The sequence below is a fragment of the Neoarius graeffei genome, chromosome 1 (genome assembly GCF_027579695.1).
Source record: "Neoarius graeffei isolate fNeoGra1 chromosome 1, fNeoGra1.pri, whole genome shotgun sequence".
NCBI lineage: Eukaryota > Metazoa > Chordata > Actinopteri > Siluriformes > Ariidae > Neoarius > Neoarius graeffei.
In genome coordinates this window covers 18,655,836-18,678,259 of record NC_083569.1, presented here as the reverse complement: position 1 = coordinate 18,678,259, position 22,424 = coordinate 18,655,836, and the positions used below count along the sequence as shown (strand labels likewise).

At 43.2% G+C, this 22,424-nt stretch overlaps 1 protein-coding gene, 6 non-coding genes and 1 pseudogene across 7 annotated transcripts in view; 6 read left to right on the top strand and 2 right to left on the bottom strand.

Annotated features, from left to right (window-relative positions):
• The window catches only part of LOC132891954 (protein NLRC5-like), an 888,139-nt gene that overhangs the window by 48,491 nt on the left and 817,224 nt on the right, over positions 1 to 22,424 (top strand). The window lies entirely within an intron of this gene.
• On the top strand, positions 4,061 to 4,133 carry trnat-agu (transfer RNA threonine (anticodon AGU)). Its single transcript has one exon. It is a non-coding gene; the product is annotated as a tRNA-Thr (tRNA).
• On the bottom strand, positions 8,353 to 8,516 carry LOC132896748 (U1 spliceosomal RNA). Its single transcript, XR_009656157.1, has one exon. It is a non-coding gene; the product is annotated as a U1 spliceosomal RNA (small nuclear RNA).
• On the bottom strand, positions 13,029 to 13,100 carry trnad-guc (transfer RNA aspartic acid (anticodon GUC)). The gene has a single exon. It is a non-coding gene; the product is annotated as a tRNA-Asp (tRNA).
• Positions 13,437 to 13,551, top strand: LOC132895739 (U5 spliceosomal RNA). Its single transcript, XR_009655821.1, has one exon. It is a non-coding gene; the product is annotated as a U5 spliceosomal RNA (small nuclear RNA).
• LOC132898345 (U2 spliceosomal RNA) lies at positions 13,740 to 13,842 on the top strand (annotated as a pseudogene).
• LOC132898163 (U2 spliceosomal RNA) lies at positions 14,218 to 14,404 on the top strand. Its single transcript, XR_009656460.1, has one exon. It is a non-coding gene; the product is annotated as a U2 spliceosomal RNA (small nuclear RNA).
• Positions 21,079 to 21,150, top strand: trnag-ucc (transfer RNA glycine (anticodon UCC)). Its single transcript has one exon. It is a non-coding gene; the product is annotated as a tRNA-Gly (tRNA).

Genomic DNA, 22,424 nt, shown 5'->3' with positions numbered 1-22,424 from the left:
AAACTTTCAAAATAGCTGACTTCCTGTTGAGTGGAGCAAATATAAGCCAGTGTGAAATATGTCTGTCATGGTGATGACAGTGTCCCCACCAAAAACCATGGAGATCGAACAAACTTTGTGACAACTACAGAAATAAACACATTCAAAAATCTAAACATTGCTTGCATTCGGGGACGCTATGGAGCTCCTCAATCATGCCAAAACCCACATACAATGTACATTTTTGATTTTTCACAAGTATGAGGCCTGAGCCAAAGATGCATGTGTCACTGGAGGAACAGACCCTCAGGCCCTCAGCCTGCACTTCTGGTTCTTGGGCCCTAATAGTAGTCCTTACGGTTGCAATGTGGATTCAATCAGGTCCTTGCACCACAACGATGAACTGCTATAATTCCTAAATGGTTAAAAGAATATTTTTGTTAAATACCTTGAATTAAAGCCAAACAAAACCCAAAAAGTAAATTCCTTTATACTGATAGATAATATCCATATCAGACGTGTTTGAGTGTTCACTTGTTCATATTTGTACCTGTATACTGTGTACAGATTTTATTTTAAAAGGAAAACAGTGTTCCTGTGCACCGCCATCTTCCTCTCTCCAAGGTTCAAATATCACATTCTGAGGACAAATCGTGACGTCACCGACTCCAAACCACTGAGCTCTCTGTAAAAATCTGGAGCGTTCATAGCCTATTCCCTGCTGTTGAGACGAGTGAAGCCAGCTGGCTGCCATCTTACCACTCAAATCGCGTGTATTTGGCTTCTGTGTTAAACTGTCATGTCCGATCAAATTTGCCCCAAGAAAAGTGTCTCCTGACTTTTTTCCTTTCATTACCTCTTCTTATTTTCTCAACTTTACCCACATTCCTTACATATCTTTATAGCACTCCCCTTCACTGTTATTGTTCTTTTTTTTTCCTTTTTCAGTTCAGTCTCTGATCATTTTTTTGAACGGCTCTTTTACTACTATAATTATTTTTACAGAGATTATTTCAGTTTTTCTTTGTACAGGAAATCATATATTGGACGCCGTCCGGGAAATAAGCCATTGACCGGGAAATATGACCAACCCTGATTTAAGAGTACTTATCAATATACTTGGACTCAATTTAAACTAAAATCATGTTAAAACAGACAATCATGCCCATTTTGTCAATTTGTGCAAGTAGGTGTGACGTGTGTAGATGATCGACATTGTCATTTGTGCTTAGCCTGAGGTAAATGAAAATAACTACTGACCAAACTAGAACAACAACATCTCTTTTTATTTGCATCCCTCACTGCCATTTCTGCCTAAGGCTATGGTCCTTCTTTCATTTAGGCTACTGAGGCTAATTTACTCAGTTCATTTTTCTTTTTGAGTTTGAGCCGTTGAGCTTGAGCTCTCACATTCAATATCAAACATGTCTAGACTTTGGCTTTGATCTAGTCTGGGACATTTCCATCAAAAATCTGACACAGTCACAGTGTTCATCCCAGATATCACTGTGAGATTTTCAACAAAACCAGACAAAATGATGAGACCAATTTTTTTTTTCTTTTGCTCTTGCAAACCATCATAAAATGCTGTAGGTGGGTCCACGCAAATGGCACTGCGCACACACATGTAAAAATGATCACACACTACCAATACTCACAGGTGAAATGTCCGTGCACAACCTTTGACTTGACAGTTTGTACAGTTCACTGCTGCACATGCAGGCATTTTTCTTGTAATTTTTCTCACCAACTACATCAATAACTTGACCAGTTTTGTTTAGCTTCCAGTAGCCTAAATGACCATTCTCCTCAACGATGTGAGTGGTAAGATGGCGGTCAGATGGTGTCACTCTGACGAGCCTCTGAGCTTTCCAGATTTTTACGTAGAGATCAATGCTCCAAACATGATTTACCGAGGCTAGTGGAGCTATTGGACACATTGCTTCTAAATTGTTGTTAACAACCCTAAAGATGCCAAGTGTCAAGCATTTGGGTGTAAAATAAACCGGCTCATTGATAATTTTATGTGACATGCTTTTGTTTTTATTCATGGAGAAAAGAGATCTTTTTAGAGGGCAAGAATCACACTGCTATGGCAACAGGATTGTTTACTAGTATCTGTGTCAGTACTGAACATGCGTTATCTAGCCAAGTAGATTTAAGAAGAAGAAGCCTTTATTTGTTTCACATACACTCAAGCATCGACTGAATCACACAGTGAAATTTCTCCTCTGCATTTAACCCATCTGAAGCAGTGAACACACACAAGTGAGCAATGAGCACACACACATACCCACAGCAGTGGTCAGCTATGCTACAGCGCCCAGGGAGCAGTTGGGGGTAAGGTGCCTTGCTGAGGGGCACCTCAGCCCAACCTCAGGCCATGGCTCCTATATACCTAACCACATGTCTTTGAACTGTGGGGGAAACTAGAGCACCCAGAAGAAACCCACACAGACACAGGGAGATCATGCAAACTCCACATAGAAAGGCCCCTGTCAGTCACTAGGCTCAAACCCAGGACCTTCTTGCTGTGAGGAGACAGTGATAACCACTACAACACTGTGCCACCCTAAACGTTGAAATGTCAAAAAATAAAAAGATAAATAAAAAATTAGGAACCCGTACCATCACCTTGTTAACATGCATACCAAGTTTCAAATCTGGATCATGAATAGTTTTGGATATATGCTCTGGAAATGAACATTGCTCTTAGAAACTAAGTCAAAATATATTTTTTATGTAAATTTTGAAAAATACTTTTTTCAAAAATCCAAAATAGCAAAAGGCACCAGTTCACATGTTGCTTGATATGTATACAAAGTTTTATGAAGATATCTTCAGTACTTTTAAAGATATGGCCCAGAAACGAAAATGTGACCGGACGGACAGCCCGCCGGACAGAACCCATTTCTATATCCCCCGCCAAAATTCATTTGGGCAGGCGATCAAAAAAGAACCAAAAATACTGGTTGAATTTTTTTGGGGTTGCAGTTCTCATCACCTGAAAACCACTGGTTGCTACTGAGGATGGCCCCACATGAAGAGCCTGGAGATCAGTGAGGTCACTCATAGTGCTTATGGTTTGTCTCTTGAGGTCTTGGCCTGTCCAGTGTTTTTGTTAGCTCAGATGAGAAAGTAGCCAGAATGCACAGCCCACAGCCCACTCTACGATTGACACACTGCATTATTTAAAATGTGTGTCCATTTTTTGTGAGGCAAATAGTAAGCAGAAGCTAACTGCAGCTAGGAACTAAAGTTGTGAGTGACGTTACAGCAGTTTCTGGGGGCTGTTTTGGGGATCAGTGCAGGGTCTTCAAGGTTCTGCTGTGGCCTCAGGTGGGGTTTACATTAGACCGTATCAGCGGATCATCAGATTAACGTTTTTAAAACGATTAGCGTGCACACAGCAACGCCAATACATGACTCGCGTGCACACAGCAACACTAATACACGGATACGCTCAGCTCCGCAGGCATCCTGCGCTCCAAATCACTCCGCCCTGAACAGCGAGTGCCCTCTGGAGGGTGCGCAATCCAGCCCTGCACAGCTCACAGAGCGCGCGAGTGAAGTGCACAAGCCACGATTCGGGACTGAGCAGCTGTGTGTGTGATCTCAGTGCATATCGGGCATGCACATCACTTACCACTTGCAAGTGGAAGGATGGCAAGCCTAAAGACAATCATAACTACACAATGGGCAGTATTTGCATCAGTATTTGCAGTATTTTCATACTTTTATACTCTTTAATGAAAGGTGATACAAGGCGGAAGTCCGCGCCGTTTTTCAGCAGTCGCGTCACATGACCAACGCCAGCGAATCAGGAAGGTGGATGTCACAGTGACGTTGTCCAATGACGACGCCAGCTAGAGCTCAGCACAGCGTATCCGCGTATTCTCAATGTTTACACAGCACCGGACCAGACACGATCTGGATTGAATACGTGGACCCTGGCGGATTCCCGTTTCCCGGCGTTTCCAGGCATTTTAATGTAAACGGACAGTGCATCCGCGAAGAAAACGAGACAGATACGGTCTAATCTAAACTTGGCCTCAATCTTCAGTGAGTGCAAAAGAGTTAAGGCTCCATAGCTCAGTGGTGAGAGCACTGGTTTAGTAAACCAGGGGTTGTGAGTTCAATTCTCACTGGAGCCTATAAAGAGTTAGTGAAACTCTCTCTGAATCTTACTTTTGTTGGCTAGGACGCTACCAGTTTTAGTATCAAGTGTAAACAAACCACAACTGATGGATTCTCAGACCTCCCTGCCCTTCCCTTTCAGTAAACGATAAGTTTTTTTTTTTTTTTTAATTTATTAAAACAGGGAAAATGCAGTGAGAAGGTACATTCCAACATCCATGTAGGTAAACCCAGGCCAAAAATGGACATCGTCACTCCAAAAAATTTCAAGCAATTTTGCACACATCATAAATAAGCTAACTTCTGTCTGTATCTATCCTTTGCTTCTCTCTGACTTAGATTATCCAAGCACTCTGGTAGTAAAGCTTTTCTAGTGGTAGCTTTCTTTGAACTGCAGACATCTGACATCTTCAATATTGCTTGCCTTCAGTATGTAAACAAAGTTCGCTTGTCCCCCAGGATAATGGCAGTAACGGTTGCTAATATAAGTGTGACATCAGTGCAAGGGGTCTGTTGCAAATTTTGACAATGTGGCACAAAGTTATAGAAGGGAACTTCTTTATAATCTCACTATCTGGTGTGACTCAGATGAGGATGGGTTCTCTTTTGAGTCTGCTTGCTCGGCTATTGGTTCCAAATCATCCTCAAACAAAAAAACAAAGACTGAGGACGAATTTGAAGAGCTTTTGTGTCTTTTTCAAAAGAATCGGTATCAAGAATTCACACCACTGAGGAGAATATTATAGAGTCCGTGTGGAAACAAAAGAAGGTACTGGTGCAAATAACGTCAAGCGTACAGCGCCGCCAAGCTGTAAATCGCTGCGATATAATAATGGCGGGCAAGCTTTTAGTGATTTTTGGAACAGGATTCAGATGCAAAAAAGCATTTTTCGAAACAGTTTTTTATTTATTCGCCAACTTTACAGTGTAATTGAGCACAGCACACACAGAAAACTGGGGGTTTTCTGACGTAACTTTCATTAGACTAGCACTTTAAGAACGATGCAGCCAAGTGAAATCCGCCTACCCATCAGTCACTGTGATCTAATAATGGTGGACAAGCTTTTAGTAATTTTTGGAACAGAATTCAGATGCAAAGAAGCATTTTTTATTTATCTGCCAACTTTACAGTGTATTTGGCACATCACACACAGAAAACCAGGTATTTTCTGATGCACCTTTCATGAAACAAGCACTTTCAGAACGATGCAGCCAAGAGAAATCCATGTCGCCAGCAGTTCAGGTCGACCATTTAAGGCATCCATTAAATTAGCTAACTCAATTTTCTGATATTTACCTAAAAGCTAAAAACACAGAAAACAGCTACAACTTAGTAAATGAAGATAAAATATGACAGAACTACAGACAAAAAAATCTGAACTTTAGCAAATGGATGCGTGAATTTTTCGACTAGCATCCTGTCTGTCAGTGTTAGCTAACGCTATTTATGTCATCTGCTGCACTAGTATATTTTGCCTGAGAAAGTTTCTCAACTAAAGACAAAATAAACAAAAGAACCATGACTTACCTCTGTCTACTTTGCTAAGGCATCATGTTTAGCAGATAGTTACAACTTCGTACAACACAAATCCTCATAAAATATAAAGTATTTTATAGTAAAGGTACGGACGGCACAGTGGTGTAGTGGTTAGCGCTGTCGCCTCACAGCAAGAAGGTCCGGGTTTGAGCCCCGTGGCCGGCGAGGGCCTTTCTGTGCAGAGTTTGCATGTTTTCCCTGTGTCTGCGTGGGTTTCCTCCGGGTGCTCCGGTTTCCCCCACAGTCCAAAGACATGCAGGTTAGGTTAACTGGTGACTCTAAATTGACCGTAAGTGTGAGTGTGAATGGTTGTCTGTGTCTATGTGTCAGCCCTGTGATGACCTGGCGACTTGTCCAGGGTGTACCCCACCTTTCGCCCGTAGTCAGCTGGGATAGGCTCCAGCTTGCCTGCGACCCTGTAGAAGGATAAAGCGGCTACAGATAATGAGATGAGATTAAACGTATGATGATGCTGTGTGATGTCACGCATTCTCACAGCGCATTCAATGATAATTCCAATGAAAATGTTTTTTTTTTAATTGATGGGTGTAATTCACTTTAGCTTATTTTTTGTTGTCTAAATCATTATTGATGAACTCTCATATTGATGGTGTTTTTAGAATAGATGAAAATGAATAAAAGTATTATATTATAATAAACACTGAAGCAGAGGGAGCTCAGCTTCAGTGAGCTCCGAGGGCTCCGCCCAATTTAATCTCTGGGTTCGGAACCTGAAAAGTCGGTCCCCTTCCGGATAGAAGTTTTGTTTTTTGTTTTTTTCCTGGTGCGAACCGTGACGACATCAGAGGGCGTGTTTTTAGTTTAGGATAAGTTTCTACATCTTCTTATGATTACTAGTTGGTCTGTGCTCGTATTTTGGAAGAAAGCAAATATCTGCTATGTCTGCAAGTCTTATGAAGACAAGGAGGCTCAGGCACCAAAGCGCAGCGTGTGGAGAAAATGTAGCTGGCTCCGCATGTTGCTGGTGTTTTCGTTCTGCTCGCACAGCTTTCTGACCACCAGGGAAGAAATAACAGAACAAAGCTTGCGGGCAAGCAATGCGATCCACCATCTCCGGACTACTGTTTACTTCTGCTGTGCACTATGCAATGCCTTCTGTCGATGACGCATTCTTGATAACAAATTTCTGTTGAAAACTCATGGAGACCAAGGGCATCACTAGGCCTTTTTTACTGTGGCACATGCCCCAGTAAAAATCAGCTGTGCCCCAGTAAGAAAATGTTGAACGATTTTTGTAACAAACTAGTTTCTTTGGCAGATCATTTATCTACTGTAAGTTGTAGGACAGAGTGTGTTTCAAACTTCTATCGCCTCTTCTTTCTAACTAATTTTCTGATTGGTCTGGGAGATTCTCACTGTAAACATAGTGTGCGTGTGGCGTGCCATGAGTCCATTTAGCCTACTGGAGAGATGAGTCTACTCTTTGGATGAGTCAGAGAACGGGCTCTGGATGAGTTAAGGTAGTGCGAAGTTTTTGCAACAAAACTAAGCAAACCATATTCTAACAAACCCATTAAACTACATCGAATTAAACGATATTAAATTACTTTTCCAGATGGATATCAGACAATTCTTCTCACGAAGCAGAGACGGGGCAGGGAAACAGTGACAGATGAGGAGGAGGGTGAGAGAGGTAAGATTAAGGTTGTAGGCTATGTGCTAGTCAGTCATAACTAACCAGCTAAGTTTGTGAATCGTGAGAGTGGAGGTGACATGTTTAGCATCAGCATGCATTAAAAGCCCAAATGCTAACAATAATTTTTTTGGGGACTGGGATGTGTTTTCTGTCTCGTTGACCTATTCCTCGCATAACTTCATCCACAAGAGCATGAGAATTATCCACTTTGCATAGGTTGGGGACAGGAACGTTAAGGTGCGTTGTGCGGGGGGGGCATTTTGTGTGTGTGTGTTGGGGAGGGGGGGGGGGTGCAGTGCCCCAGTAAAGCTTAATTCCTAGTGATGCCCCTGATCAAGACCCTTGCTCGTGCCAAGGTTCCCAGAAGCCTGACCTAAACCCATTCAAGAACACGTTCCCTGGTGGTCGGAAAGCCGTGCGAGCAGAGCGAAAATAACAGCAACATGCAGAGCCAGCTACATTTTCTCCACATGTTGCACTTTGGTCCCTGAGCCCACTTGTCTTCATAAGACTTCAAACACATCGTGCAACTTGCACTCCAGCGCACAACATCAGGGGAGGGGAAAGAAGGAAGAAAGGAGATAGATAGATAGATCGAAAAGCCACCAGCTCTATTTTTGACTCTGTCAGGGTTATGGGAAAGAGGAGAGAGCAGGAACGCATTCCCCCACTTTCAGAAATTATGCAGTCGATATTCCCGCATTTGAGGAATTCGCAAAGGTCTGCATGACCCCGGTGAAATTCTCTCCGTCCACGGTGCATCCTCAACAACCATTTTCTGCTCAAAACTCATGGAAACCCTAGCTGGGTGCTAAGGATAAAAGAAGCCTGAACAAAACCTGTTTCCTAGTGCTCAGAAACGCAGCAATACACAGAAACAGAGAGCTTTTTTCCACATGTTACCCTTAAGAGCATAACCCTTCTAGCTCCTCCAAGATTTAAAGCAGCTAGTAGTTCTTGATGTAAAACATCCGAACACAAAGAAAAGAAAAACTTCAGAAAGACAAACAGCTCTATTTTTGACTGCAACAGAATTAGGCAAAAGGGGAGAGCACGAACACAGTCCCCCACTACCAGAAATTATGCAGTTGAGCTTCCTGCATTTGAGGAATTCACAAAGGTCAGCGCAACCTGAGTGCAATAGTTGGGCCTCATTTTGGACAAACCACCTTCTTGATCATGGTGTTGCCCCTGCCAGGTAAGTATGAGCTTCTTTGCCTGGCTGAGATGTAACCCTGCAAGGGTGTAGGCCACTCCGTGAGGGCAGGCAAAGCGTCCGAGCAGGGTTTTGCATAATTTTTGGCCCCTCCTCTTCCAAGTCAGCACAAGACACTGGTGGTGATTTCATGTGCGCTCCCTCTACTGGTCAGACAAGATATGGACCCGACAAGACTTTGCACCGACTGACACGTAGCCCTTTTCCACCAACAGGGAATGGGTTCCGTTCTGGTTCGCGCACCAAAGTTTGATCCGTTCAGAGCATTTTGGTCAAAAATCCATTGGTTTGGACAGTGGTTAAATTGGCTTTTGTAAGGAGGGGGAGCTCTTCTTCACTCACAGTGGTCAATATCTCTCCAAACATTTTTATTTATCGCACCATCAGTTTAATACATATTTTATCAGCTTATGGCCTACTTATTTATATCTCACATCAATGCATATATTGGTAACTTATTAAGCCTATGTTTCACCATCAATCTACACTGTAATTTGTAAAACTTATTCACAATATACATCACCAATTCACATATTAGCAATAGTATTTACATCTCATCAATCTACACTATTATTTGCATTACTTGTTTACATCTCACACCATCAATTCACATATTAACAACAGTTCTTTACATTTCACACCATAAATCTACATCAATCAAATCAATTGTTTGCTAAACTTACTTACATGTCACAACATCAAACCACATATCAGCAATAGCCAGTCATTACAATTTAATTTACAACTTTCCAAATAAGACTTAGATCAAGTTTTTCCTGCCTTTCCTGTCTCTGTCTACATGCTCCTGGGGAGACTCCCAGAGTGTCCGGGAGACTAGGGATGTCTGAATCATTTAATTTTGTTATTTAGTCTAGTCTTAGTACCCCACAGCAACCTCATAACTTTGGCCAACCAAAGCAACATTGGATTGGGGGTCAAGCGCGCGAGTCAATGGAAAAATCCGGGCTGCCAGTTCTCACTATCACGAGGGAGGTTTGGTAACGCTCCATGTGCAAAGATAGGTTAGCGGGCATCCATTAAATTAGCTAACTCAATTTTCTGATATTTACCTAAAAGCTAAAAACACAGAAAACTTTTTTTTTTGTCTGACTTTTACTAGACTTAGAAATAGAATATTATTAGAAGAACATCATCAGAGGGTCTACCATTGGCAATTCATAATAGTCATAATTGACATTAACATTGACTTTAGGCATATTAAAGTATGGTCTATAGTTACTGGATTTATCTAGATCTGTTACTATTAATAAGATTTAATTGACACAAGATGTGGTTATTCATACACACACATTTTATATACATATGCTCAAGGGCACTTCAGCCCAACACCACCCCATGTTAACCAAACTACATGTCTTTGAACTGTGGGGTTAACCAGAGCTGACACAGGGAGAACACACAAACTCCACACAGAAAGGCCCCCACCAGCCGCTGGGCTCAAACCCAGAACCTTCTTGCTGTGAGGCGACAGTGTGAACCACTCCATCCCCCTGCTGCACAAGTTAAAGGCGTCGTGCGGTAATTTCAGCAATCAGGCTATATCATGTGTCAAAATGTCGGGTTTGGTGGGTTATTCAAGCCCCTCGGTTTCCCGCGATCTCAGTGTCACGATGCGCCCGCTACAAGCATTTAAAGTTGACGCGCACAGCCAAATTTAGGCAGCCAGCCGTTAACTAGGTCAACTTATGTGTGACGTCATACCAGTAACCTCCCTTGGGTGATGCTGGCCTGTCCCCATGTTTTCTCTATAGCGTGCGTTTACCAGAGTTGTTTACATTGCGGATTTTGTGGATTTATTCAGTTTGTGGATAGTTTTGAACACTCAAAACACTATGAAATGATGTATTAATATTCTGTGATACAAAATGCCTAATCGGTGTATTGTGTTTGGCTGTAACAACGAACACTGAACACTATTTGTGACTGTTGTTATCAATGGATCTGATTTCAAGGTCATGGCTAGGTATTGATAGAAAAAAATTATTTTTTTAAAAACACATTGTGGCAGCGGGGGCGTGGTCAAGCGCCGGTCTGTGACAGGAGGGCGGAGCCAGGGAAGGTGAGTGGCAGAATCATTACACCTGACGGTAATTAACCTGTGTTTTGTGTGTTTTCCCAGTAACCGCGCCCTATTTAAGGAGGCAGAGCTCATCCCGGGACAAGAACGCAGTGTGTGTGTTTCGCTATCAGATTAAAACTGGCGGTTATACTGAAAAGTCTGGCAATAAAAAGCCTATTTGCATCTGAAGCGTTGTCCTGCCGTCCTCTGTGCTCCACCCACACTTCAGAGAGCTCTACAGTGGTGCCAAAACCCGGGACAAGGTGGAGCACCAACCTCGCAGCCCCATGGAATCCTCCCCGTTCGCGGACCTGGTCCACGCCCTCGCCACGGCTCAGCAAAGCCAGCACCAGGCGCTCGTCATGCTCCAAAAGGAGCAAGAGCGGCGCTTCGAAGCCCTGGTGCTGGCCCAGCAGGAAGATCGCGAGGCGTTACGGCATCTCCTCGCGTCGGCAGGGTCCACCAGCGCCCCGGGCCCGTCTCCCCTCACCGTGACCAAGATGGGCCCGCAGGACGACCCCGAGGCGTTTCTCACATTGTTCAAGCAGGTCGCCGAAGCCTCGGGGTGGCGCGCCTCCTCCCCCGCCTGACGGGAGAGGCGCAGCTGGCCGCGCTATAACTCCCCGCCGGCCAACACGGACCTTCGCCGGGCCGTCCTCCAGCGCGCGGAAGCGCTGGCGCTGTTGTTCTGGCGTGCGCCCCACGCGCTGGAGGACGGCCCAGTGAAGGTCCGCGTAGGCCGGCGGGGAGTTATAGCGCGGCCAGCTGCGCCTCTCCCATCAGGAGGGGGAGGCGGCTTCGGCGACCTGCTCGAACAATGTGAGAAACGCCTCGGGGTCGTCCTGCGGGCCCATCTTGGTCATGGTGAGGGGAGACGGGCCCGGGGCGCTGGTGGACCCTGCTGACGCGAGGAGATGCCGGAACGCCTCGCGATCTTCCTGCTGAGCCAGCACCAGGGCTTCGAAGCGCCGCTCTTGCTCCTTTCGGAGCGTGATGAGCACCTCGTGCTGGCTTTGCTGAGCCGTGGTGAGGGCGTGGACCAGGTCCGCGAACGGGGAGGATTCCATGGGGCTGCGAGGTTGGTGCTCCACCTTATCCCGGGTTTTGGCACCACTGTAGAACTCTCTGAAGTGTGGGTGGAGCACAGAGGACGGCAGAACAATGCTTCAGATGCAAGTAGGCTTTTTATTGCCAGACTTTTCAGTATAACCGCCAGTTTTAATCTGATAGCGAAACACACACTGTGTTCTTGTCCCGGGATGAGCTCTTCTCTGCTCTCCCTCTGCCTCCTTAAATAGGGCGCGGTTACTGGGAAAACACAGGTTAATTACCGTCAGGTGTAATGATTCTGCCACTCACCTTCCCTGGCTCCGCCCTCCTGTCACAGACCGGCGCTTGACCACGCCCCCACTGCCACACACATGTTTTAAGTGTTTATGTATCAATCATTAATTGTACAAAATTATTTTCATACATTTATGTATTTGTCATATCTTTCTTTGTCACATGAAGTGTTGTCTTGATAACACATGTGGCACATAATTTTAGCAAATGGATGACAGAAGATTAATTGAAAGATTTATGCCACAGAGCTGCCTTTAACTAATAATTATCACTTATTACTGACGATTGTACGTTTACTAAACAATACAATACAAAGCTCAATACTCCCAGCCTATAACATACTGAATATCAAGTTAAAATCAACCGCAATAAAAGGAAAATGATGAAAACTGAAATATCAAGGGGTCTACTGTATCAGAAGGCCCACTGCATTTCGCGAGATCGCAAGCTGTCAAGTTGCTAGAATTAAATCTTTCTACCTATACTTTCACCCCCTACAGCTATCAGTATTACACATAATCATAGATTAATCACACAGCATTTTAATTCAAGTGAAAATGGTCTTTAAAAATACACACAAGTAGTGATTTAGTCAGAGAAACCAACCAAAACACGTCTTCAAGTCGCCGGTCTTCATTCTCGTCTTCGTTTCTGTCGTCGTCAGAACTGTCCTCATTTTCTTCTGAAGATGAGCGCTCAGGTTCAAATCTGTAAGGCTGGATACCACCAGGACATTCAGCTGTCAAAATCTCTACTTGTGGGCCATTTTCTTCTTCTGTATCGGTAAAATCAAAGCTAATTTCCTCAGCATCGCTCCTATTTTCTGGTGTGTCCGTCATTGCAACTGCACCGAGTGGTTACTGGTATGACGTCACGCAGCTGTTCCATTGACCGAGAGGGGGCGCTGCGAACGCGGAAAATTTCAAGTGATGGGCATGATCAAATAAAGACCGATTACAACCGCGGGAAGCCTTTGAAAAATCGACGGTCAATTTATTTCGAATCTCGAAAGCATTGTGGTGCAGAATAATGCGACTTTTATCGCCACTGCATGACGCCCTTAATAAATTTTTAAAGCCTCCCCGTCGGGGACTCGAACCCCGGTCTTCCGCGTGACAGGCGGAGATACTGTCCACTATACTAACGAGGATGAACCAATAGCCCTCATTTATCAATAAAAAATGTGGTATGGAAATCACTTACTGCTGGGGTCAACAGCGTTCCTGTCAATAATCAAACTCCAGCTGATGTTTTCATATTTAATTTATAGGCCTACATCCGTGATATTGGACAGATCACACAGCACTCAACTGTTCCTTTTCAAAATTCAACACCCCCACCCCGCTTGCTTATCTATCTATCGATCGATCGATCTTTCTTTCAAAAAAGCTCGTTGGTCAGACATTTCTCTGCCTGCGTGCAATGGCTAATAAAGCTGTAAAGGCACCTCCAATCCAGTGTCACTAACCTGATCCAGTGTTAAGTGCAGCTCAGGTTTCTCTTCATTGACGCATAAAGCTTTCGCCTTTTACTAAAGATTTCCATGGAGAGAAATGTTAATGAGTTCAGTATATTTTTGTAGGCTTTGCTCTGGCAGAGCTGAACATTTTTAGTCAACAAATGTTAGAACTATTGATCGTTTTGCATTAAAGCATCTCCCACATGCCCCAAAAGATGATGTCTCTCTTCAAAAGGATCCAGCTGTTGGGGGCGGAGTCTAGCTGTGTTTACCTTTCTGGATTTTAATATGTGGAAGTGGTATATTTAAAGCCATTAGCTGCAGTAAATTATCATTTTTCTGCATTTTGGCTAGGATCAAGTGTAGTATCTGTTCTAGCCAATTTAATATTTGATTTGTTCTTTAAACGAGAGCGTTATATCCAGCAGGTTTTTTTTTTTTTTTTTAGAGTAAGAAGCTGGGATTGGAGTTTGTTCTTTTCATATACCAATCTAATGTTATAGTACATCTGTCTTTGCTCTCGAGAAAGCTTTTTTTTCCTTATTTAACACAATCTTTAAATGAAATTGGTGAGTGTTTTTTTTAGAGTAGAGAATAAAAATAAGAATTTATTTCTTTTATTGTATACATTCATATAGTACTATAGTAGATTTAGGAATGGTTACCTTATTTTAAAAAAGAAAAAAAATATATTTTGCCTGTCCTAACTTTTTCCCTATTTTCTGGTTTTCTCCATGCTCAACAACACAGGTGTAGAATTGGGTGTGGGCGGTATGGGAGAGAAATGTTAACGAGTTCAACGTAAGTTATTGCTTTTCGGCCTTTTGGTTAAGGTCAAGTGTGGTATCTATTCTTATCAATTTAATATCTGATATGTTCTGTAAATGAAAATGTTATATCCAGCAGAATATTTTTTTTTTAGAACAGGGAGCTGGAATGGGGGTTTGCTCCTATCAACCTGATATTGTAGTATTTTCAGGAATAATGGCTTTGCTCAAAAAAAGGATTTTTTAATTCTTATTTGACACTCTTTAAGTGAAGTTAATAAATGTTTTTTTTTTTTACAGTAGAGAATTAAAATAGGAATTTGGTTCTTTTATTCTATACTCTCATATGGTATTATAGTAGATTTAGGAATGGTTACCGTATTTTAAAAAAGAAAGAAAAAAAATCTTTATTTTGCCTGCCCTAACTTTTTCCCTATTTTCTGGTTTTCTCCATGCTCAACAACACAGGTGTAGAATTGGGTGTGGGCGGTGTGGGCGTGTCCCTACCAATATTTCTGACTGAAGAAAAAAAATCCCGCCCCGTGCGCGGTACACAAAGGGTTACTGTAGGTTTCCACTGGGCGAAACACCACGCCCAGTTCGCTCATGAATATTCACTCTGGGGGCGTGGCCGCGAAAATAGCCCGCACTTTTGGCTACCGTGTCAATTAGCAAGTGCGGTTGCAGTGATGATGATAACGATGGTTTATTTCAAACATGTAAACAAACAATGAATAAATAAGCAGATAACAAGAAAAACAAAACAGCATTTGCAACAAGAACACGTAAAAAGCCATTAAATTAGAAAATAAACCTTAAATAATATAGGTAATAATAATATATCAAAACAAAAGAAAACAAGACAAAAATACAAACATAGCAGGGACGTGCACAGGATTATAGAGGGGCAGGGGCTCAAAGTCAGAAAAAGGGCAGCAAGTGCATTATTTTTTTCCCCGGTCCTTTCCAAAATATGGAAATGTAGAATTAAAATTAACGTACTAAGAGGAAGGTACCGGTAAGTACTTAGCTATGTGTCCTGTGTTGGTGAAAGTGATATGCAATTGCCATTTCTTTTGTGTCAGCAAAATTGTCACTCACATTATCATAGGCTTGGAAGACATGCAAAGCAATAAAACACTGGTGCATTATTAGGCTTTTTTATTGTTAAAGATTTAACATTGAACAGTGAAACCTGAACTTTGAACAAATAAGTAAATAGCCTAATGGACAAAATGATAAAAATCAGTCCTTCTTCTCATAAGGTAGAAGCCTAACATTCCAGGGGCCTTAAAGCAGTAACCTTCTGGGGGCCATGTCCCTGTAGATATTAATGACCTCATTGTGATTTATCGGTATGTCTTTTTCAATCGAGAGGAGAAGGAGATCAGAGAGCCTCTCTTCTTTGCATAGGCTTCTGAGTACATTTTTCACAAGCTTTTGTTTTTGTTTTTTTCTGAAACATAACCCACATTTGATTTGAGCACATTGTGGAAGAGGTCGATGACTAGTTATATATACAAGAGGAGAATGTAAGCTTCCCGACGATATATGATACTTGCATGTACACCGAAGCACGCCCGAGGCAATCGATTGTGAACAGTAACAGGTCAGGTCATGTCAGTTAACAATCAGATTATTAAACTACAGAGACTTAAATTACTCGCACAAATGTTAGTAGCCCTGAAACGACACAGGCTCGCGGAGACTCACAAGAAACGTGTGCAACAGAAAGAAACGTCTAAATCTATGGATGCTTTCCTCCGACCTAAAAACGACTCTCTAGCTGGCAAAGTGACTGCGGCAGAGGTGACGAGTGTGTATCACACTGCCCAACACGCAATATCATATCGGGCAGGAGATTGTGGCACAAAGCTAGCTGCAACGATGTATCAGGACTCCGACATTGCGAAGATGATGGCATGTGGTCGGACAAAGGCAGAAGCCATCGTCACGGACGTGCTTGCCCCTGCCTCCGTCGAAGATTGCTTGAAAGTCCTCAGAAGACCACTGAATGAGCAACGAGAGACAACAACCAAAGGTAAAGTTAAAAGTTATATTAATGGATGTAACAGTGTTGCGTTAGCTATCTAGCTAACGTCAGTGAAAAAAATTAAAAATTAATTTAATTCTGTCTCTTATCTCTCTTCCTTATTTCATTCAGATGCATACATGTCAACCTATACGGAATGTCTGTATTTTATACGGATTTGATTCAATAAACGTAGTATACGGGCGTACAAATAAAGTTATACGGATTCTTTAAAAAAACTTCAATATTTATTTAGAGCTATAATAAATTCCCACGATGATAAAAGAGCGCATAACATTTACAAACGTACTGTACGCCACAGAAAGCACAAACAGCCAGTAAAGAGTCTTATGAAATCGCGCGTTATCTTGTGGTAGCGAGACTTCGTTCCACTTTTGATCATGCGCACACCGCATTGCAAGAATCCCGCCAACCAGGAAGTATTTTGTTTGAAATGCGTATTTCCATCTGAGCGACTTTCACTAGCGACTGAAAAGATTCTGAATGGGCACTCCGGCAAGATCAACACAGACACTTGCTGTGACATGCAGCCTAGTGGGTATTGGTGCAGAGTGCTAAAAAAGCTGTCATGGAGTACAATTCAGAACATTAGAGTGGCACTTTGTGTTTTTGTCGAACATTGGAGCTTTGTATTCATTCTGAAGGTTTATTGTTATTAATATTGAATAAAAAGTAACTGGGATATATCATTGTTAATTATCATTCAAATTTTAGGTAAATTATTTTAATTTGCATCTTATATGGATTTTATAAGGGAAATACGGATTTTGGAGGTTGGCTATACAGGTTTGATTGACCAAAGGTTGACATGTATGCAGATGCTGGTGAGTCCTAAACGTGTCCCCAAAGGCCTGAAGGTGTCCCCAAACACAGAAGAGTTTTTGCTGTGGTTGTGAGTTAAGAGACTTTTTTTTCTACTGTTTCTGTGGTGCTGAGCCACTACAATTCCTGTTAATCCACTGAAAACTAAATGGAGACTTGTCACTATTCCTGCTGTACTGATGCACTGCAAAGCCTCAGACTCAATATTATATTATGATTGATTTAAAGTGAATAAATTGTAATGGAAAATAAATAAAATTGAGTAGCTTCAGTAAATCATAAGTGGAAGTGTGTCTGTCAAGTCATTGAATGGTCAAAATATTATGAATGTTTATTTAAAAAAAAATATTTGGTGGCCTGTTCATGACCATACATCACCAATAACAGCAGAATAGGGTATTATTGATATACCATGTAAGGTAGTATGTGCTAGAAATGGGTAAACCACTATCTGTGAGTCTTCCAGCGGCCGGCGCGGCGCCGTCCCACATTGTCCCTCAAAAACATACCCCTTTTCCCACCTTGGGTTTATGAGCAGGTGGTCACCCTACCCTACAAACGCCCAGATGTCATGTCCATACAGTTTGAAAGGGCTAACTGTTAGACCACAGCTCACATGTTCCAGCTGCCTCACTGTCTGCCTCCTCTGTTATCATTGTGGCAGCGCGCGCAGCGGCTTCTTCCCTCTCACTCAGTCCGTGCGCGCCCTCTCTCTGGCCGCACGTGAGCGGAGCAGCAATGGACAGAGAAGCGGCAGCTCAATGCACACAGCCACCCCGGATTACAGCGCACACAGCCACCCCGGATTACAGCGCACACAGCCACCCCGGATTACAGCGCACACAACCACCCTGCATTACAGTGCACACAGCCACCCCGGATTACAGCGCACACAGCCACCCCGGATTACAGCGCACACAGCCACCCCGGATTACAGCGCACACAGCCACCCCGGATTACAGCGCACACAGCCACCCCGGATTACAGCGCACACAAACACCCCGGATTACAGCGCACACAGCCACCCCGGATTACAGCGCACACAACCACCCCGGATTACAGCGCACACAGCCACCCCGGATTACAGCGCACACAGCCACCCCGGATTACAGCGCACACAGCCACCCCGGATTACAAGAACATTGGTAGATTGCCGTGGAGTTTTTGTACCGCCATTGTTTTAAACTTCTAACAGGACTGTATTACTTATTATTAGGATTATTATTATTTTAAAAGGGCAACATTTAATTCGAGGCAAAAAGGGCAGGGGCTCAAGCACCCCTAAAGCCCTATGTGTGCATGTGCCTGCAAACAAGGACGCACTAAGCAGTTTTGAGTTTACATGTCCGAAAAGGAGTGGGCTGAAGTAAAAACTTATTTAATCCCACCCCTCTACTTTAGTCAATATAAATTGATTATCGAGCTTCCTTTTATATATATATATATATATATATATATATATATATATATATACACACACATATATATATATATATACACACACATATATATATATATATATATATATATATATATATATATCCTGTATATTACTTATTATTTCAACTCTTCAGATATCAATTCTCTATGACTATATCCAGGGGCGGAGCTGGGGGGACAGGAGGGGCCGTGGCCACCCCAGGGCATGCCTTGGCCCCGCCCTGGCCACCCCAGGGCCGGACAATAAAATTTATAAAACCGGTATGTCCCATGAAATGTTAGTTCCGCCTGCTGGATTTTTGTTCCGCCTATTTGGTTTCTGCGGGGATGCATATTACCGTAGCACATAAACGTTTCACGTGTTCAAGCAGCAGGTGGTATCAGATAGTCATGCTCTAGTCCTACAACACAACAACCTACGAACTCCGTGAATGTGCGATTAATTTGGGAGGTAAGTTATTCATCTCATACTTTCTTCAAGTTCTCACTTTGTAGATATACAGTTACAATTCTGTCCTCAGACAATTCAGAGTTTCCAGAAATCTCCTGAGTTTCCAGAAATCTCCACTTTGCCTGGGGTTTTCGAAAGTATCTGTTTTCAGTGACTGAAACCTTCGTTTACATGTAAATGCAACCGTATAGATAAATATGTGTCTTTATAGATATCCGGCTACAGTGGGATTTGTGCTGTGTGCACACATAGATAGATACTAGATACACAGTAGATATAGAGAAGTTGTGTGATGTTTATATTAATGTGTGTGAGATGTTGTGTGTTACTGGTGGGAGTACACATTGATTAATAATTGTCACACTCATACATACACAACACTCATGCATTCTCTCAACACACACTGTCCCCCTACCCCTCTCATGCGCCACATTTCTATATTTACATGTAACACACTCACTCATACACAACACTTATGCAATCTCTTAACACACTGTCTATCTCTCACACACACACACACACAATTTGTGCACTACATTTCTATATTTACATGTAACATTCATACACTCTCAACACAGACACACAACTCATGCACTAAATTTTTATATTTAAATGTAACACTCATGCACTGTCTTAACACTCTCTCTCTCACTCATATATGAACACACACTTCACTCTCTTAACACACACTATGTCTTTCTCTCACTCACTATAAGATACAACTCATGCACTCTCAACACACACACTCTCTTACACACACACACACACACACTACTCATGCATGATGCACTACATTTCTATATTTACATGTAACACACTCACTGGTATACACAACACTCGTGCACTCTCAGCACACACACCACTCATGCACTACATTTCTATATTCACGTATAACACACACAACACTCATGCACTCTGAACATACACTCTCTCTCTCACACACACACACACAACTTATGCACTTCATTTTTGTATTTACATGTAACATATCTTCACACACACAGAGCTCATCTATATCTACATGCAGTGCACATACTTCCCCCCTGTCTCTCTCTCACACACACACACACACACACCACTCATGCACTACACCTCATCTATGTCATGTGTTACATCAGTGTAACACTTTCACTCACTCACACACATGCACACACAAACACATTTTGTAACTCAACACATTTAGTTTGTACAGTACTTACAATGGACAATATCACAACGTGTTGTAAGTGTTTACATATGTTGTATGTATGAGTTAAGTATACAAGTATTTTCCTTTTCCCGAGCAAAGCACTCTTTATTCAAGCCTGACTAATATGCTTACTACTCCCCAGGTGCCTGGGGCAGGTGATCTTTTAGTTTTTACTTCTGCATTTTAGTAGTGATCGTTAAAATCCTGATGCTTAACTAGAGTAAACAAGTTGGATGGTTTCTTTGTTTTGCAGATGCATTATGTTACATAAATAAATGAATACATTAATTTCTGACCTCTTGGCTCACATGGGTTTTGTTCATGAGTTAGGCACCAGATATGCCACCAGATACATCAGAATACAGGAACTCAAATCTAGCTAATTCAAAATTTCCCGGGGAAGGACCCCCGGACCCCCTAACCTCACCTTTATTTAGTCACAGCATGGCCACCCCCTGTATATCCTTGGCCCCCCTTTGGCCACCCCATGAAAAAAATCATGGCTACGCCACTGAATTCAACACTGGGGATTTTGCTGTTTGTGTCTGGTGATGGTTCATGCTCAAAGCCTGATGAGTCCACTTCTTACTGTGGTTATTTTCTGTGTTCTTCAATACTCTCACTCATGCTATAATTGACCTTAAAAGATGCTGAAAAATCAGCATTCTAAGGCACTGTATACATTCGACACAGACTGTCCATTCCAGTGTGTTGAAGCTGAATGCATGTACACTACCACTACTGGATCGGCATATTCAAAAAATAAATAAATAAACAAACCCATCACTATTTCTGCCCGGTTTCAAACTGGGGACCTTTCGTGTGTAAGACAAACATGATAACCACTACACTACAGAAACCTCAGCGCTTGGACCGATCAGCTGTTGCCTGGGCCTCAAGTTCAGAAGCAATGGCACTTAGGCATCTGTCCCCAGGCCAGGCACGCAGTGTTGGTGGTATAGTGGCTAGCATAGCTGCCTTCCAAGCAGTTGACCCGGGTTCGATTCCCGGCCAACGCACACCCTTTAACGCTTCGTTTCCTTGATGAAAGGCAGAGAGCGTGGGCAGGCCCCCGGGAGGAAACGGCAGCAACGGATCGGTTGCTCGTCACTGCCTTGCCAAGGAGGTGACTGAGGGCCGATCCTTCTGCTTTCCGCTCGCATTGCATGCAGTCGAATGGCATCGGTTTGCGCAAACCTGGGCGTGCTTCAAGGACACGGGCGCCTGCGTGCTTGTCTTTCGTTGGCGGCAAGCTGCTTCTTTGCATGTTTTCCACAAACAGAGGACTGCACAGTCACGGTTTGAGAGTCAATAAGCAAATGTGTCTGAATGTTGGCCGGCAAATACTCGTTGAGACATGATGAAGCATTCCAGAGTCAATGCCACTTTGCAGCGTTCTGATGCCGTGTGCAGCCCTGTTGACCTGACCTCACTCCGTAAACGAGCAACGAAGTGGCATTTGAGAACACCACCTCCCCGTGACGAATTGCAATGTCCATGCTTCCACAGTCAACAGAAATGTAGATCGTGCCCGATTTTGTTTTTAAAGCAGCCGTCACGGACCTTGATGGAAAACCAGAGAGGCAGGGAAACCGTGCAAACGAGGTTTTGTCCCGACGGTCGTCTGCACCTAGGAGAACATGACAACCACTAAGCTACAGAAAGCAATCCGGTCACGTTAAGGGTCTGTCTTTCTGGCTGTTTCGAGGGTACCTGATTTTAGCAAGACAATGACTGCAATTGCCGGCAAGGGCCTTTCTGTGCGGAGTTTGCATGTTCTCCCCGTGTCCGCGTTGGTTTCCTCCAGGCGCTCCGGTTTCCCCCACAGTCCAAAGACATGCAGTTTAGGTTAACTGGTTACTCTAACTTGACCGTAGGTGTGAATGTGAGTGTGAACGGTTGTCTGTGTCTATGTGTCAGCCCTGTGATGACCTGGCAACTTGTCCAGGGTGTACCCCGGCTTTCGCCCATAGTCAGCTGGGATAAGTTCCAGGTTGCCTGTGACCCTGTAGAAGGATAACTCGGGTAGAGATGATGAGATGAGATGAGATAACTGGACGTTAAGGGAAGCAGAGCTCAAAAGGCAAAGTATGGCTCTGCCAGGTTTCTCAGGAGCGTCTATTCGCTTGTCAGGTGAAAGGGGAAACCACTGCACAGCAGAAAACACGCGAAGCTTTTTCAGCGTCTCGGTTTGGGACTGTTCCAAAAGGCACGGACGGAGCAGAGATCACAGCTCGACATTTGTTCGCCGCCAAGTTCAAAAAAATGAGCACCGATTCCGCCCAGTTTCGAA